The following is an 18,907-nucleotide window of genomic DNA, read 5'->3' as shown; positions in this document are numbered from 1 at the left end:
AACCGGAAATACAACTACTGTTTAGAGTACCTGAGAAAATGCGCCCATGACAAGAAATAATGTTGAGGCTTTATGGCAGAGAAAAGGATGTCCATGTAAACCCTCATCCGGGTGCTGAGCGTGGACACTGCCATCAATATAAGAAACCTTTGCTTAACCGTGCCAGAAAAACTTGTCTCTAATTTTTCTGAAAAGTACTTTTAACAAAAAAATCCTGATGTTAAAATGCCATTTTAATTTTAAATGGTTAGGTTAAGCATTGTTAATAATGGGTCTCAATGCTTTTGATTCTCGATGAATGATGTCGCATCAGCCTGGAATGGCTCTGACATCAGGTGGTATCTACACAGTGACCAGGCGCATTATGGCCACCCAGCGGGAGACGTGTAACAGAAACAGCAGTGGTACCGTGAGCCTGGTAGGGGCAGAATGGGCAGGAGGGGAGCAACGTGCAGCACATTTTTCAAGGGTTGCAGCCGTGCTGGGTGACAGCCAATTGAGTTGAAACGGTTTCGGTTTAGTGTTAAAAGTAGTGGAACTCTGCTCCCGACCGTTCCCGCTCACTTCGACCACTGTGGCCACCCTACCTACCATCCGCCAAATCATGAAGGTCATGTTACGTGCACAGATCTTTCAGCCACCAAGCACCAGTAGATATCAGATGTGTCTTCTTCCCAGTGCTGCCCGGGTTGGATGAGTGGTCTCAGTGGGCAGTGTCCCTCCCCACCGCCCTGAAGGTCAGAGGTTCTAATCCTGGCAGGCCGGAGGCAGCCTTTCATCCTTCTGAGGTTGCTACAGTGAATACCCTCGAGTTGGCCAACTTAACACTTTTGTCTCATCGTGTAGCAGAGAGAGTGACTGGTGATATGGTGAGCTGTGATGTTGGGGAATGTCGAGGGCCTGAGTGCGCTGTGTGCTCTGTCAGGTGCTGGCAGCTAAAAGGCAGCCTCGGCCCGGCTCCTGATGCGGGGTGTTAGTACACGTGTGTCATCTGTAATCACAATATAGAAGCTATTTCTGTCCTGCTGCTTGAAGGCCTCTTTTACTAGAAATTAGGCAGGGGTGGCCTAGGAACCTGTGCAAAGGCCAATTAATAAGGGAGTCCTGGGACAAGCACGTAAATAACGCGTCATCTGTCACCAGGCAAAGTGGGGGCGTCAGGAGGCCACACACCAGGCAGGCAGTGTACCAGCAATGCTGGGTCCACGAGTAGGCCAATAGCCAGCCTTCAAGAGTCCATCAGCTGCTGCTGGGGGGTTTCCAGCAGCTGTGCCTGTGGCGCCCTCCCAATAACCTTGACCAGGCTGTTTGACTCACGCTTTGGGACCATGAAATGGAAGCGCGAAAGGAGGTGGTCTCTCGTGCCACAGGGGGGCGCTGTAAGAATGACTGGTTCGCTACATCATCTCTAGAAGCCATTAAGAAATTACCGAATAGCTAATTAGCCAAATATTTTTTTGCCACATTTTTTCCGCAGAAATACAGATGCTATGTTGGGATAAGGTACATAAGGAGGTAGGGCGGTGCAGATGGTCTCCCGTCATTTTTTGTGGTTACAAAAAGCAGCAAAATCGTCCAACCCAAAAATATCGGCATTATAGCCATCCGGCAAAAAATAAAAAAATGTGAATAATATTCAAAATTCCTATTGAGGCTGTATGTGCATGCAGTGAAAAGTAATTATGGGAGTTGCCGGTGTTTGGCAGCAGGACCTGGCTGTGAAACTCACCATCTGCGAGGGATTGTACTTTGCTTAGGGTGATCAGACGTCCGGGTTTTCCCGGAACAGTCCGGGGAAATCACCCCCTGTCCCGGGGTCCCGGGAGTTTTTTCATTTTGCAAACCTCGTCCGGGGTTTGCATGGGTGGGTGCCCAAGGTCCCTGTTTGTGCCGGGACCCGAATTCGAAATCCAGAAATCGGGTCCCGGCGCAACTTTAAACGCGCGAATGGGGGCGTGAATTTCACGCCCCCATTTCCTCTCCCTTGACCTCCCCGGCCACTTTCCTCCAATAAGAGGGGTGTGCATGTGAGCACACCCCCTTGGCGCCCCCCCCCAGCCCCGCAACAGGCCAGCGACATAGAAGTAGTATTTTTTATATATGTTAGTCCCACTTTTATGTCTATGGCCTGTCCGGGTTTTTTTTAAAGATCTGGTCACCCTAACTTTGCTGTAATTCACTTCAAAACAATTACTTCATGGCGTTTTTCAGTTTTTTTTTTAAATATTTTTTTTTAAATATAGTAGCTTTTTCCCCCATGCCCCTCTACACATCTCCCACATACCCCGTACCATTCCGACCCCTGTTACCCTTTATTTCCCAACATACCTATATAAATTACTTTTCCAGGAAGTAATTGCGGTGAAGTGAATTATAACAAAGTAATTTATAATGGCATCCGCTCAAGAGGCCAGCCTACCACCGGAAGGCACAAAATCGCCAAACTGAAAAACTTCAAAGCAAAACCTACGAAACAGACCTTTTAATGCTATGGTCCCTGGCTCTGGAACAAGTTACCAACACAGATAAGACTGACTCTCCTACATCCTACACTTCAGGAAAGTCTTGAAGACCCTACACCTCAAAGAACACCTGTGCAAGGAATTCGACCATCCGCACGACGGGTGTGTGCTCGCCCAGGCTTTTTTGAAATTTTAAATGAAATTGAATAATGGAAGACCAACCTATGGAAAATGTGTGGGGCTAATCTGCACACATTTTCCTATGCTCACCGCACGACATACACATAGACTTGTGCACTCTGGGTGGACACAGCCTACAGGCGTATTCCTCACTGTCATGTTTAGTTGGGATCTGACACGTGGAGTACACAATGCATCACCAGAAAGAGGAGGGCCAAACCTTCCCTCTGCCATGGTCAGCCCAATTAACTAACAAAGGCTCCATTGATCCACCCTGTCCTTTTGTTGCACCCTTTAGCTCGTGGCAGCACTCCCCTACTAATCAGAGTTTAATTCAAGCAGGCCCACATGGGGCCTGGCTGCAGAGGCTAACAAAGGAACCAGGAAACCCCAACCACCTTTCATATGCACCTGTGCCAACCTGATTCCAGCTCCGACCTCAGACTCGATTGACAGTGAAATGTCATGTCTGGGACAGCGTGTTTACAGTAGTCATCCCCGCTGGGATATGATATGGTATGATATGATATGGCATTTGTAACGCGCCTATACACAAGTGTTTCAAGGTGCGACGAGGCAGGGGGGGGGGGGAACAGAGGGGAGACAGACAACGATCCTACTAGGCCAGGTGTCATTCAGATCGCACAAGTGCAAGGGTAGAGCGGTAGGGAAAAATGCAAGGGGGAAAGGGAGAGGGGAAAGTGCAGTACAGGGTTAGTAGAATACAGGATAAATAATAAGGGCCAGCTGGTGGCAAGTTCAAGGTAAGTGCAGACAAGTGCTGGGAGGAGGGGCTGTAGGGATACAGAGACAGTCCCGCAGTGCAGGGGTTGCCAGAGAGGCAGTGCAGGGGAGAGTGGCTGGGCCAAGGACCGAGATCGGTGAGTGGCCCAATTGCAGATTCAGTGCAGTTTTAGTAATATTAGCAGGGGAGAGGGGGAGTGAAAGCAGAGGCAAAGAGGAAGGTTTTGAGGTGCTTCCGGAACCAGAGATGGTTCTCCTCAAGTTTCAGGGAGGCAGGAAGGCTGTTCCAGTGGGAGGCCCCTGCTGCAGAGAGAGATCTACCCCCAACTCGTTGCTTGGAGAAGCGGCTGACCCTGAGGGAGTTGGAGGCGGATGAGCGAAGAGCTCGAGAAGGAAGATATTTAGGAAGAGAGAGTTGAAGGTATTGCGGCCCCAGGCCACATAAGGCCTTGTGGACAATGCAGAGGGTTTTGAACTTAATCCTCGCAGCCACTGGGAGCCAGTGCAGTGATTTCAGTCCTGGAGAGATACGGTCCCTGAGCTTGAGGCCAAGGACAAGTCTCGCAGTCCTGTTCTGGATGAGATGCAGAGGGCGGAGAGTAGAGGCAGGCAGATTTAGATAGAGACTGTTACAGTAGTCCAGCTTCGAGAGAACCAGGGCTCTAGAGACAGTGAGCTTCTGGGGGAAGGAAAGGAAAGGCAGAATAGCTCTGAGGAGGTGCAGCTGGTAATGTGCCTTCTTAGAGACGTCAGATAGTGAGGAGAGTGTGGAGTCGAAGATGACCCCAAGGTTTTTTGCCTTGCAGGTAGGAGCAGGAAGAGGGCCAAGAGAGGCCGGCCAGAGGGCTGCAGGGAAGGAGGGAGTGGGTGTGCCGATGAGTAGAATCTCAGTCTTACTGGCATTAAGGCAGAGGTAGTTGGCGGCACACCCTTCATGGATAGCAGAAAGACAGTCAGAGATGAGGGAAGGGGAAGAGGAGGCCGAGGGTAGCCTGAAAATGAGCTGGGTATCATCCGCATAGCACTGAAAGTTGGGGCAGAGAGCGGCGATGCGGTGGGCAAGAAGTGCCAGATACTGGTTGAACAGCCAGGGAGAGAAATTAGATCCATGGGGGACACCACAGGTAGAGAAAAAGATGTCAGAGAGGAAGGACCGCAGTTGGACCTGGGAGGGTTGATTGGAGAGGAAAGAGGTGAGCCACGCCAGAGCCTGACCAGTGATACCCAGGTTAACACAGAGACGGTTGAGCAGGATGGTATGGTTGACAGTATAAAAGGCAGAAGAGAGATCAAGCAAAATGAAAACACATGGGGTGTTAGAGTCAAGGTTCGAGAGCAGGTCCTCACGGATGTTCACGAGAGCAGTTTCCGTGCTTCTGGAAGCTCTGAAGCCAGACTGATGGTCATGAAGACTACCAACAGATTCGGCATGGAGATTGAGCTGGGAGATGGCCAGTTTCTCCAGGAGCTTGCCCAGGAAGGGAGTGATAGAGATTGGGCGATAGTTAGCCGGGCAGGAGGGGTCGGAAGAGGGTTTCTTAAGAAGGGGGTGCACAAGGGAGTGCTTGAGGGGGGATGGGAAGACTCCAGAGGCGAAGGAGTGATTGCAGAAGTCAGCCAGGGCAGGAGCCAAGTAGTTGATGTGGTCCTTGATAGTTTTGGAGGAACAGGGGTGGACCTGTTTTGACAAGACTTTCATAGATCGGACTTGTTTAGAAACCTCGTCAGCAGAAAAAAGGGGAAAGGCAGAGAAGGAGTGAGGAGTGGTGGCTGGAGAAGGGCCAGAGGAAGAGCAGGGAATAGAGGGGGGAGGTGATAGGAGGAGAGTGAGGACAGGATATCCCGAGTTTTTGAAATGAAGTGAGAGGCCAGTGCCGTGCAGAGGGCCTGGGAGGGGACAGGAGAGGTAGAGACTGCAGCAGGGTTGGCCAGCTCCTTGCAGATTTTAAAGAGTTCAGCCGAATAGTTAGATGCCGCAGAGTTGCGGGCTTGGATAAGGGCTCTCTTCTTGGTGAGAACGGAGAGCCGGTATTGGGAGACCCCATTCAGAAGGTACGAGAATGTGGTTTTGCAGAGCCAGAAAGTATGGTCTCACTGCAGCTTCAAGGGAAGCCTGCTGCTTTAATCAGGAACCAAAGAGAGCTCCATTAACCTGAGGGACCCTTTGATCCAGAACAGACAGGAAGATGGGTGGGACTTAGTATTACATGTTTTCACCCCTTTAACTTTTCCGATGCAAAGCACTCTGGTTATGACCTCACGCATACGGGAGATTGTTGGTGGGGACCCAGGATTGGTGCATTAAGGTAGGCTTAGCATACACCCATCACTGTGGTCCATTTGGCTTTAAAAGAAGGCGAAGCCCCTCTTTTGGCAGATCATCTGAAGGCTTCACCAGAAGCAGAAGGAAGAACTCATTATTGGACACTGGTTGAAGGTACAGTCTGCTTTACATCTCCCGCTAGTGAAGGAAGGCCAGGACCTCCAAGAGGGAAGCAAGATCCCTCACCTAAACATCTCCCAGGGAACATAGGGAGATACTGAATCCAGAGAACCCTCCAGCAGCTCCAGAACCGGTACCCAGCCAGCATGCAGCGTGCCCTCATAGGTTCTGCAGCAAGCTTCCCAGGTGGGACATGCCAGAGAGTCCCTGAACCAAACCAAGGAAAGGGACAGTGCCTGCAGCACTCTTCTCAACTTTGTGCCGTCCTCCTTAAAGGACGACACAAGCCCAGTGAAGAAGATAGGAGGAGTACATTGACAAGCATCCACTGACATCCGCTTAAAGGATATTTTTGAGCCAGTCAAGCCAATCGAGCTGCAACCGACTGCACCACTGACTGTTGTTACTCTGCAGTCGCTGAAGCCATGCGAGAAGCCTCAACCAATGCTTCAGAACCACCGACCAGCACCTAGACAATGATTACTGACCCTCAGCCGCTGTGTAAACCAGCCTGCAGCCTTCCGTCGAGATTCGCTTGCCGAACTGCCTGCCGCCTGATACCTGCAGCTGTCTCCTGTCTTGAACTCTGTCGCAGAAGCTGTAAAAGATCTACCATTGAATGTGCTGGCCATGCAAACGCATGGAATAGCTCAACATTTTTTTTCCAGGGCCCAGTCTATGCCGCAGAACATCGCAAAAGAGGTTTGCCCTCCCAAACCTGAACTTGTTGAAAGGTTGACTTCAAGATTTAAATGATGTGTGGCTCTCTTCACAATGTTTTTAAAAAAACAGTTTCAAGCTTCTGTACAGTGTTCGGAAACTATTTTCATTGTAAAATAAATGGAATAGTATGTCAGTTGAGATGTAATTATTAAATCATTTATTTTTAATTAATTACTGTTTGTGAAGAAATGTCACTAGATAGGCCTTAACATTTCTATTTTTCTTTGAGTTGTGTATTTATTACCATCAATATAATTGATTTATATTAGAACAATAAATGTAAGTCTGATTATTTCAAGTATGTGACCTAAATCAAATCAAATGTAGAAGAGACTGGTGTGTTTAAAACCAACATTTACCAGGAGCTACTTTTGGGTCTACCAAGCGAACTAATGTGACACTATAAACTAGCTCCTTGTTCCACAGTGGTAGATCTCAGTGAGTGGTTACTGCTAGATACCTAGGCACTGCTTGTAATTCCAGCTTATCCAATCCTAATGCTGAGCCCTGTTTTTAATGAACTCACAATAGGTGAAGAATCTAAGAAGTAAATTGGAGCAGCAGGCACACAGAAACTCAATGTCTCCAGAGCTCTGGTCCTCTCTAGGCTGGACTACTGCACAAGCCTCTTCCTCAATCTGCCTAAATCCTCCCTTCGCCGCCTTTAACTAATCCAGAATAGGACTGCAAGACTTATCCTTGGTGTCAAGCACAGGGGCTGCATCTCTGAAGTCCAAACATATCTCCACTGGCTCCCGGTGGTTTTCAGGATCAAATTAAAGAACCTCTGCATCATCCACAAGGCTTTCTGGGTCCAGGGACCCCACTACATCCGACTCTTTTCCTAAATACCTCCCTATTATTGACCTTTGGTTATCTAGCTGCAATTCTCTGCAGATCAGATGCTATTCCAAGCAGACAGTGTGGGGTATATCTCTTTCCTTGGCAGGAACATCCCTCTGTAATGGCCTCCCTGCCCTTCTCAGGCTTCTGCCTGATCTCGTTAAGTTCCAAGAGATTCTCAAGACCCAAATTTTCTCTTCTTCATACACCCGCTAATGCCCCCCTCTGTCGCATTGACTGGCCGTCTGGTCCATCCTGATCTCCACAGGGTAGCAGGCCCTCCACACCCAGTATATCCCAGCACCGCCTTCGTGCCCGCTGCTTCCACAACCTACACTTGCCCTTCCGGGCCCCTTTCCCCTGAGAAGCCTGACCGGGTGTGCATCCCTACCGAGCCTGGTACATCCCTGTCCTCGCGCTTTGCATGTAGTCCTCGCTCCCTGTTTCCCCTGGCACCTGCCCACCTGGCCTCCCCTTAGCACTTGCCTAGCCCTATTGGCCCTCCTGTTCCCCTCCTCTTTCTCCCTGCTGCACTTGAATACCTCCTCTTGCCCTGCACCTCCCTCCCACCCTAGTATTTTCCCTTCTGCCCCGATCTACACCTTCCCCTCCCCAGCCCCCTGCACTTCTTGTTACTGCTCTTGCATGATCCGAATAACAGAAGGCTCAGTAGCACCGTTATTGTTTTCTTCTTCCCTACACCACCTTCCCACCCCCCTTTTTGTCTTGTGGCACCTTGAAATACCATTTTTTGCATAGGCTGTTTACAAATAACCAATAAATAAATAAAATAAATGAAGTCTACCTCTCTGGAAAGTAGGAATCATGAGAAGTGGCTGCAGATATAATAGACAAAAGGTTTATGTGCCACAGTGTTGGCCAACATTGAAATAACGAGCAAAGGAATATGTCTTGCCAATGTGCAGTAACAACATGCGTCTGTGGTCTTTGCACATTTACATCTTACTGCGGAGGCCCACATGTGGAGGACAACCAGGCGCGCATGCATCAATGCAGAAATCCATATGATTGCTTGACTAGATATACACAGAAGACAGTAAGCCTTTCAAATCTACACTCATTCGAGGCATTTTGGAATTTTAGTGATGTAAACTTTTTGTTCTTTTTATGGTTGCTCATTGCACGTGTTGCCCTGGCTGCAACAGGCTACCGAGCCTGGTGTGAAATCGCCCCTCCCCTCTCCTCCCTTCCGGGTCCGTCCGTGCCATCTCTATATATTAACCCACCACTTTTGTATTCGAATTCTGTTTATTTCAGAAAAGAAGTGGCTCACTTTGGCCAAAAACCTGGCCCACACTATTCATTTCTTTTTTTTTCTGGGCATTGTCCTATTGAAGTTTAGGCAATTCCGTTCCTGTCTGCACCTCGACTAGGGTCATCTTTGAACAAATACGTAAATCTTGTGGGACCAGGCGCATTGATAACCTTCAAATGGAAGTGAATATTTTCATACGTGGGAAACTTGAAAATATCTTTGTTTTTCACTGCACAGCTTGTCATTGATATTGTTAAATTTTGTGACATGTGTTCCCAAAACGAAAAACTCCCTCCGACACGCTGTGAATGCTGGATGAAGGGTTGCATTGTTATGTGTCCTTGAATCCACTCCACTAACAATTTGAAGGGCAAATGTGTTGAATATCCACAAAGAAGTGATAAGATTCACTATATTGAAAGCTTACGTAGGAATGTTACGTTTCTATTGCTAAGATTTGTCTTTCGAAATAGTTTGTTATCCATCACATAGGGAGAATGGAAACACAGGACATAATGTAAACAAAGTTTTAAATAATATTTATGCAAGTGAGGATGGCAAGTGCGCTGTATGCTTTATGATTTACATTGTGACGGATGAATGTCCAATTTGATGCAAATAATAGATATTGGGCCTCATTACGAGTCCGGTGGTAGCTTTGCCGTAAAAAAACCGGCAGGCTGCCGCCAGACCCGTAGGGATTTACCGGCTCTGGACTTGCCAGACTTACCAGGGCATTACAGCCCCGGTGGTCTGGTAATTCCGGAGCCAGCATTCCGTTACTCCCCAGCCATCCTCCTGTCCAAAAAAGCCCTTTGACCAACTAAACTCACCACAGGGGGAAGGTCACCAAATTCCCCTCACACTGCTTCCCGGACAACTCCAAAATGTTGACGGCAATGGCAATGGCATTTCCGTCAATGGGACTGAGGATCTGGAAATCAAAATTGGGCGACATTGATTAAAACGTCCAGTGATAGTCATGACTCCAGAGTGCACACCTTGTTTACCGGGGAACGGTTTCTTGAGGAGGTTATCACCTCTGATCGACTATGTAAACAAGATCCTCTGGACCAAGACTAACTGGCCCATACAATTAAAAATGAGTACCTATTATGCAAGCAGGAATGGCAGCTGTCATTTTAATTGATCAACTTTCTGAGAAAGTAGAATTCCATTTCAAGATTAACCAAGTCCCAGACATCAGTGTTGTCTCTGTGGGAAAACAAACTGGTGATGGGAACCCTTCTCTATTCTTGAAAATCAACCTTCCTCCCAGTTTTAAGTGGCAATCCACACTGGAAGCGAACAACCTAAAACTTTACACCAGTTAAAAATCAGAAAAAACCTTGAGTCCTGTGAAACCAGACAAGGAAAAACCCGCTCAAAGTCTCACGGACATTCAAAAAAAGGGCGAACAGTTATTTTTTTTCACATTTAGATAAATGAGGAGGAGGAACCTGTGCTCAACATAGTATTCCTGAATAAAGGAGGAAAAGATTATTCGGGAAACTCCCAAAAGATCAGACCACTCCCACGTTTAAATTGATTGACAAATGGGAAGTAGGTCTGGAAACCCCAAATTCCAAACATCTCCTGCCTAGCACGTGTATGCTAAAAATATGCTAAAAATGTCCATCGGTAACAAAAGCATAGAGCATCATTGTTGGGTCATGAGAGATGTCCCTTCCGCCTTTTATATGGGCAGTGACATTCTTAATTGATTCACAATCAATTTGGTCCAAATTAATAATAAAGCCTGGCCACGACTGTGGGGTAACCCCATGGGCTTTGACAACACTGAAAAAGCATTTTGTTCAGCTCAATTGCTGCCTTATGTGGTTGAAGGTCAGGTGCAAGAAGAGGTTACCATCCCAGGACAGGTACAACAATTTACCAATTTGAATTCACATCTCCCACAACAAAGTTTATATTTAAATCTGACACCTCAAGTAGATCTAGAACACAACACCATTTGAATACTGGTGGATACCAGCGACCCTCAAAGTACCACTTTGGGCACAGACACCTTTATTGGAATGGTGGTTGATGCCCAACATTATTCTATTGATTTAGGTAACAATATCATGGGCTGTGAGAAACCTGAAGGTGTCTCCCTGGCTAGTCCCCGGGGATCTGTCATCCAGGTGACCAGGACACGGCCATAGCTATTGAATCCAGTTCCTGGGGGTGGACCAGTGAGGGAGGATCACCTGGATGGGGGGGTCCTCTGGGATTGGGAGTGGGACACCAACGGGTGAGATGCAGTAACCCCCTTCCTTTAACACCTTTTCTCCATCCTCTCACGTAGGACATTCCAAGCCACTGCCCCCCTCCTTTTTCCAAAACGAACACGATCGCAAAACACAAAGGACAACAGACTAACACCAGAGCCATTTACCTGCCATGTCCAATACAAGGGTCAGGCAAAGTCAGGCAGTTGATCAAAATCACACACACACCTGACGGCCCTTCGCGTTCCCCAGAGGGATACAAGGTGGAGCCACACGAGCAAGGCGAACACGGCAGACAGCATGATCGCACAGCTACGCAGGCACAGCAGTTCAAGAGAAGGAGAGAGGGGCCAGGAATAGAGAGGGCAGCAAGCAGAGAAGTGACCTTGTCCTTTTCGTCCCAGACCTGTGGAACCTTCGTGGAGGAGAGCCTAAGTCCGCGAACAATAGCACAGGTGTCTTGCATCTGTTGTTAACAGTACTCCAGGAAAGCCAAAAGCCAAGCGGTTCATTACAGCCGGTGAGTCAAGGGGAGAACCGACAAGAACTGGGCTGTGTTGAGTGAAGGAATTGCAAAGTGGAAGTTTGAACCAAGTTTAATGAACTGTGTAAAGAACTGTAACAAGTATTGAAGGGGAGACCAGCTGCAGAGGGAAACCAGCACCATGTGGGTGCTGACTCAAGAGACTCTGGTTGAGTGCCGTGTGAGAAAAGCTACAGATGCCAGAAGGCCATAGGAGAGCCAGCAGAATAGGTCAAAGTGGTCATACTGAGGGTCAAGGCAAATCCCTGTACAATCGAAAGACTTTGATCTGAAAACTATATAACAGTAAGGGAAGTGAATCCCGCATTGAGAGAAAGCAAGGGAAGTGAATTCTGCAACAAGGGAAGCAAATCTCAAGAGGGGCAAAGTCTAAAGTCCCAAGAAAAAGTGTGTTGACACCTGGCCGATGGATTTCCACCGGAACTGTTTAAAAAGACCTTAAGATTTGTGGAAAACGATAGAGAAGTGTCAGCGCCCAAAAGAGGGGGACACAGGGGTGAGCCCATCACCCAGCGAACATTGGAAACAAACTTTCATATGGTGAAGGAACTTTTGTTTTTGTTAGTTGAAGACCACATGTCCTCGAAGGCAAGAGACTTTCAAGGAAACGAGACTTGGTCATTGACGGCCCTGAGAGCTGCCATTAGAACTGTCGTCTCATGCTGGAGAAGCCCAAGACTGTACTGTGCTCCAAGATCCCACCTTACCCTGTGCTCGGGAATGTGGGGAATGTGGGGAAGGGAGACCCAGGCTGACATATCCTGACGTATCCTGACGTATCCTGACACATTATTTGAGGACACTTTTTTTCTTGAGAACCATCCAACACCCTTTTTTGAATTAGTTGTACAGTTGGCAATAGGTTTCTTAGTACAGGCCTTTTTATTTGACCCGAAGCCACTAGGACTGCCTTATCTTTCATTTGATGGTCGATGCTTGGTCCCATCTTACATTTAGGTTTAGAATAGGTGTTTTCCAACCTGCATACAGAATTCATTGTTCAATAAACAATTGAACTGTGATCACTTGTGTCTGTCTTACTTGTTGTCACCATGAGTTCCTTACAGGGCCCAATCCCAAACAACTGTTTCGACATTAGCGATGGGATTCCTTCAGAAAAGATTTTTACTAGGCATCGTGGGGGAGGGATTTCTTGGTGTACTGTTCCTGCCACTATGGGGTGGAAGAGGTGACCTCTGACATCAGGAGGGAGAAGGTAGAGTGCAGAGACAAGGACCACTGCCTCGAATCCCTGGAACCTCCTGTTCAGGTCAACACCATCAAAAGAGATCTCTCCACCCAACTAGACGATACCGCTGAAATTGCCAAGTCCAAAGTCTTTCCAGTTTTCAAGCAGATGGTCAAGGAAACGATCACTCTTGCTGATGCCTGTGAGACCGAGAATCAAAGCCAAAAGCTGAAACAGATCTTACTGGAATCCCAAGATATCTTTTCAGCGTACTCATACGACTGTGGACGCACCTCTATTTATTCAGCCACCATACCCATTGACCTCAAGATGGCTCCAGTATTTGTGAAACAATACTGGTTACCTCTCGCATCCATGGAGTCACACTCAGAGGTTATTAAGAACTTACAATCCTGTGGGATAATTCGTCTGATCCACAGTACCTTCGACAACCTGGTACTGGGGATACTGAAGCCAAATGGCCAATGGAGACTATGTGCAGACCTGCGGGAGTTGAATAAACAGGTTCACATTTCAAGATAGCCACTTCCCTACATTGGTCAGGGGCTGGCACAGATCCAAGGGTCAAAGGTGTACACCGCCATTGGCCTGACCAACAGCTACTGGACAGTATCCATGAGTAGGAAAGACCGGTACAAGCTTACCTTTACCTCTGTGGGGCAGCAATAGACGTGGACCCAAACCCACTTTGGATCTATAAACTCTGGTAATCAGTTCATCATCTTTTTTACATAAGGCAATGCCCAACTTTGTCATACCACTCACCTTTGTGGGGAAACAAGGTCTCTGGGTCTGGCAAGCCCCATCATGGAGGCTGTACCCACGATGGCCTCTTTCCCAGACGCATACTGCTGCAGTCCCGGGGCCCTTGGGCGCAACCATTTTTCCAGTCTATGCATGCGCAGACTTCCGTATTCAACTCTCCGTGCATGCGCAGTCCTTCAAGCCCTAAGGCAGTGTCGGCTTGCTGTGCAAGCCTCGCATTCATGACGCATTCATGACGCTTCCTCATTAGGGGCCCACAGATACGATTCACTGTGTCTAAACGCAGTTAGTTCCTGATTGTGTCCTCGCCCCTTGTTGGTTCCAAGTGCCCACCAAGTGCCCACCCAGTGCTTTCTTCCAGTTCAGTCCAGTCCAGCCTACCCTTTCCTGGTCTCTTGTTTTCCTTGTCCCTGTGCCTTCTGAGTACTTCAGTCCTGTTCCCTTCTTTTCCCCTTGGCCACTCTCCTGGGCCCTGCCTGTGTCCTTGGTCCCTCCTGCCAGTCTGTTTGCCTGCTTCCTGTTCCCTGTTCAGCCTTGTGCCTCTGTTGGGTATTGCCTTGATGCCTGAATATCCTGCCTGCTTTTACATCTGCTGGATCTATCATCAGAATACCATCTATTTTCCATTGGACATTCTAAATGGTCTTCCTTGCCAGTGTTCACACTATTCTGTCACCACATACATCAGGGAAGTGTCATCCCGTGGTGTTCGGAGCTGGTCCAGTGCCTCTTTCTTTGTACTAGGGAGGTACTGGGTTGGTTCCCCGCATTGCCAATTCTTCTCTCTACACTTCCAGACAGACTGGGCCTCATTACGACCCTGGCAGTAGCCGTGCCCTTATTAAGGGCACGGCTGCCGCCGGTAATGATTTTTTACCGGGTCCCAGAAAAGGGCAATAACTGGGTCATGCCGACCTTGGCGGACCCGGTAATAGCCCTTTACTGGGACCTGGTAAAAATTCATCCCCATTCCTATTTGAGCCCCATAAGGCTCAATGGGAATGGGGAGGATGCTAACAACGGGCCCGTCATTAACGGGCCCGTTGTTAGCATGCTGGACTGTTAGCCGGACCCGCTAAGGACGCCTGGTCTGACCAGGTGTTCCTTAGCGGGTCCCGCAGCAGTCCTCGTAATAGGGCAGCCCGTAATGAACGGTGCCGGTGCTGTACCGGCACCGTTCATTGCGGGACTGCCAGGGTCCTAATGAGGCCCACTGACTTCCTCATCGCAGATACCTCAAAGAAACAGGTATGTAGCACCCATGAGTCACTTTGTGTAACAGATTGAGACGACTACTTATCAACCCAGAAAGGGAAGATGTACAAGAACTCAGTGATGAATTACATACCCTCTGTGTGGAAATGACGCTTTGCGCCAGGAAAATGTCACTTTACGTCAGATGGTAGTTCAAGAAGCGGGAGCTGCTCCTCAGGGCGAGAGTGCCATGGCTCCCACTTCGCCCATGAAGTTTGACGGTGATCCAAGATGACTGGCAGAGTTTTGTAACCATTGTAAGATTCATTTTTTGCTTGGACCCTCTCATTTCAATCAGGACAAAGCAAAGATAGGTTATATCCTGGTAAATTGACCTGCAATGCGCTCGCCTGGGCAGCCCCAATAGTTTCTTCCAACAGTCCCATACTTGATGATTTCACCACCTTTGAAAAGGCGTTTCTTGATGTCTTCAAGTCTCCTAACCTAGCCTCTGCAGCTTAGAATCAACTGACTGACATTCAACAAGGTACCAGTGACATTATAACATACATAGCCCGATTTCGACAGTTGGGGGCGGACTCTCAATGCTGGGAATCACACAGAAGACATGGTTTTGTCGTGCTCTTAGAGACTGATACTTTGTGGCTCTCCTTGGAACTTGATTCAATAAGGAAGGACGCAGGAGATCCCCTGATTGCCCCAAAACATTTTCTGTTCGCTCTCTGGCCACATCTGCGTACATTCCTTCAGGTAACACTATTGGATCCTGCTCGGCTTTATCTGTTGCACCTACCCAACATTTGTGAACGAGCAGGACTCCTGTTTTTCAGGGGATGTTCATATGTTTCCTCAGCTTCTCTCAGAAAGGTGATCCTTCATGGCTTTCATGATTTCGTCATCAGAGGGCATCCAGGTGTCAAGGCCACCCAGGATTTGATTGCAGGTCAGTTTTAGTGGTCTGGATGGATCTCTCAAGTGAAGGAGTGTGTGGATTCTTGCCCTGTCTGCACTCAAACCAAGATCATGCGGGAAATGCCTTTGGGGGTCCTGCAACCTACTGAAGCTCCACCTTATCCATGGCACACCATCACCACAGACTTCATAGTCGAATTGCCACCATCCAATGGACACACCTGTATCATGGTGGTGGTGGACTGCTTTACCAAGATAGCACATTTTATAACATTTCCAAAGATCCCTATTACTGATCGTGGTTCTCAATTGATCTCTTCTTTTTGGAGCCAGTTATGTAAACACCTTGGAATCAAGCAAGCACTGTTTCGACCACATGTAAATCAGGGAAGTGCTGTCCCGTAATGGTGGGAGCTGGTCCGGTGCCTCTTTGTTTATACTAGGGAGGCGTTGGGTTGGTACCCTGCATTGCGAATTCTTCTATCTACACTTCCAGACAGACAGGCTTCCTCATCACAGCAACCTCGTCTAACAGATACGCAGAATCCACAAGACACTTTGCATAACAGACTTGGGCAAAAGGGGAAATATGGCCTATGAAGATGATGTTCTGATCAAGAGCTGAATGGTGTAGGAACATACAGCAGAGATCTGATATTTTCTTTCCCAGTTGCTGAAAGCCGGAGCAAAACTGTCCTTTCCGAAGGCACAGTGGTGTAAGACCCGAGTAAACTTCTTATAGCACACGATCACCCACCAGGGTCTTAATCCCCAGACGAAGAAGGTGGAAGCCTTAATTAAATTAAAAGACCCTGCTACTCTGCGAGAATTAAGAAGTCTCCTTGGACTCACTAATTATAGTTGAAAGTTACTTGAAGATTATGCAGAGGTTACTCAACCCTTGGCCCATTAATTAAAAGTCAGAGTCAAGTGGGAATGGGGTCTTGAACAAGCTGAGGAAGTTAAACAACTGAAAAGAAGCCTTTCCCAGGGCCCTTGTTCGGCTTATCCCATAAAGAACAAGGAGTTCTTCTTGGAGACTGGGTTCTCAGATACTTGCCTAACAGTGGTGTTGTACCAAAAGCATGACAAGGTCCACAAAGCCCCATAAGGCTCAATGGGAATGGGGAGGATGCTAACAACGGGCCCGTCATTAACGGGCCCGTTGTTAGCATGCTGGACTGTTACCGGGACCCGCTAAGGACGCCTGGTCTGACCAGGTGTTCCTTAGCGGGTCCCGCAGCAGTCCTCGTAATAGGGCAGCCCGTAATGAACAGTGCCGGTGCCGTAACGGCACCGTTCATTACGGGACTGCCAGGGTCCTAATGAGGCCCACTGACTTCCTCATCGCAGATACCTCAAAGAAACAGGTATGTAGCACCCATGAGTCACTTTGTGTAACAGATTGAGACGACTTATCAGCCCAGAAAGGGAAGATGTACAAGAACTCAGTGATGAATTACATACCCTCTGTGTGGAAATGACAGCTTTGCGCCAGGAAAATGTCACTTTACGTCAGATGGTAGTTCAAGAAGCAGGAGCTGCTCCTCAGGGCAAGAGTGCCATGGCTCACACTTCGCCCATGAAGTTTGACGGTGATCCAAGATGACTGGCAGAGTTTTGTAACCATTGTAAGATTCATTTTTTGCTTGGACCCTCTCATTTCAATCAGGACAAAGCAAAGATAGGTTATATCCTGGTAAATTGACCTGCAATGCGCTCGCCTGGGCAGCCCCAATAGTTTCTTCCAACAGTCCCATACTTGATGATTTCACCACCTTTGAAAAGGCGTTTCTTGATGTCTTCAAGTCTCCTAACCTGGCCTCTGCAGCTTAGAATCAACTGACTGACATTCAACAAGGTACCAGTGACATTATAACATACATAGCCCGATTTCGACAGTTGGGGGCGGACTCTCAATGCCGGGAATCACACAGAAGACATGGTTTTGTCGTGCTCTTAGAGACTGATACTTTGTGGCTCTCCTTGGAACTTGATTCAATAAGGAAGGACGCAGGAGATCCCCTGATTGCCCCAAAACATTTTCTGTTCGCTCTCTGGCCACATCTGCGTACATTCCTTCAGGTAACACTATTGGATCCTGCTAGGCTTTATCACTGGCAATGCTCTGGGCATTAAGATTAATTCTAAACCTTCCAGCCATCACCTCTTTGTTTTTGCTATGTCACCCCGAGTGGGACGGGTATGCCCAGATGTGGGTCCCGTGCCTGCTGGGCCTAGAGACTCAAGCTACTCCTCACTGATGAGCCCCAACAAGGGCGAAACATGTTTGGGGATGCTTGTGGTCTCGTGCAGAAGGGATGTGGCCTAGCAGTTCGGGCTGGACTGCCCCTTTTGGGATGGGGCCTAACCTGATTTGCATATGGTCTTTCCCTTCTGTAATGGCTTGGCAGGCGAAGAACGGTGGTCTGGAGGGTTGCCCAGAGCATTGCCAGTGGTTAAGATTAATTCTAAACCTTCCAGCCATCACCTCTTTGTTTTTACTAATGATCAACTACAATCTTCTCTTGTTTCGGCCTCCCATAAAGGATTCAGTCGATAGAGATAGTCATTTTACCAGTGAGGTGATGGCAAAGATGTGGGAGATTCTAGGGGTAAAAATAAAACTCCACATTGCCTACCACCTCGCCTCAAGCGGGGTATGGGGGGGTAGAGAGCTACAACAAGTGAATAGCAAGTATCTTAAATAAGTTTGTGGCAGACTCTGGACCCAGTTGGGACAGCCAATTATCACTTGTCCTGATGGCTATTAGGTCTACACCCTCTTCTGCAACAAAGATGTCCCCATTTGATCATCTGCTCTATAGAACTCAGGAGCAGACACTGATTAATGCGTCCACCCCTCATGAGTACATTGAAAATTTAAGGAAGCACCTCCAGCACGCCTTTGCTTATGCTCAGCACAGTTTAGAAAAGTCGGCTGAAGGAATGAAGACCTATTATGATCTAAAGACCACCAAGAAAAAGTATGAAGTAGGTGACAGGTTTTACCAGTACAATTTGCAGAGGAACCAGACCAAGGAGCAGAAATATCTTCTGTCTTGGCATGGTGCCATTGAAATCATAGATAGATGCCTACAAGATCTGCATCCCAAAAGGAGAACAGACAGAAGGAAAATGGGCCCACATCAAGCAGTTGAAAAGCTGTCATCCCGACAAGCTTTACGATTGACTGAGGAGCCAAATGAAATTCAAGCAGAGGAACCGTCTGAAGAGTGAAAACTCCAGATGGAGACTTACAGGTAAGCAGTTTAATCAGTGTCCTTTGGAAATGTACTGAAAGAAAAGTGTGTTATGTGATAGGCTGAAATGATATCAATGCATATGCAATGTTT

The 18,907-nt window shown here is 47.9% G+C and overlaps 1 long non-coding RNA gene across 2 annotated transcripts in view; it reads left to right on the top strand.

Annotated features, from left to right (window-relative positions):
• The window catches only part of LOC138525663 (uncharacterized), a 446,797-nt gene that overhangs the window by 99,442 nt on the left and 328,448 nt on the right, over positions 1 to 18,907 (top strand). The gene's annotated exons all lie outside the window — the stretch shown is intronic.

Source organism: Ambystoma mexicanum, chromosome 1q (assembly GCF_040938575.1).
Source record: "Ambystoma mexicanum isolate Mex_15411 chromosome 1q, UKY_AmexF1_1, whole genome shotgun sequence".
NCBI classification, from domain to species: domain Eukaryota; kingdom Metazoa; phylum Chordata; class Amphibia; order Caudata; family Ambystomatidae; genus Ambystoma; species Ambystoma mexicanum.
The sequence above is the reverse complement of the archived record's forward strand: the minus strand, read 5'-3'. Positions and strand labels throughout refer to the sequence as shown.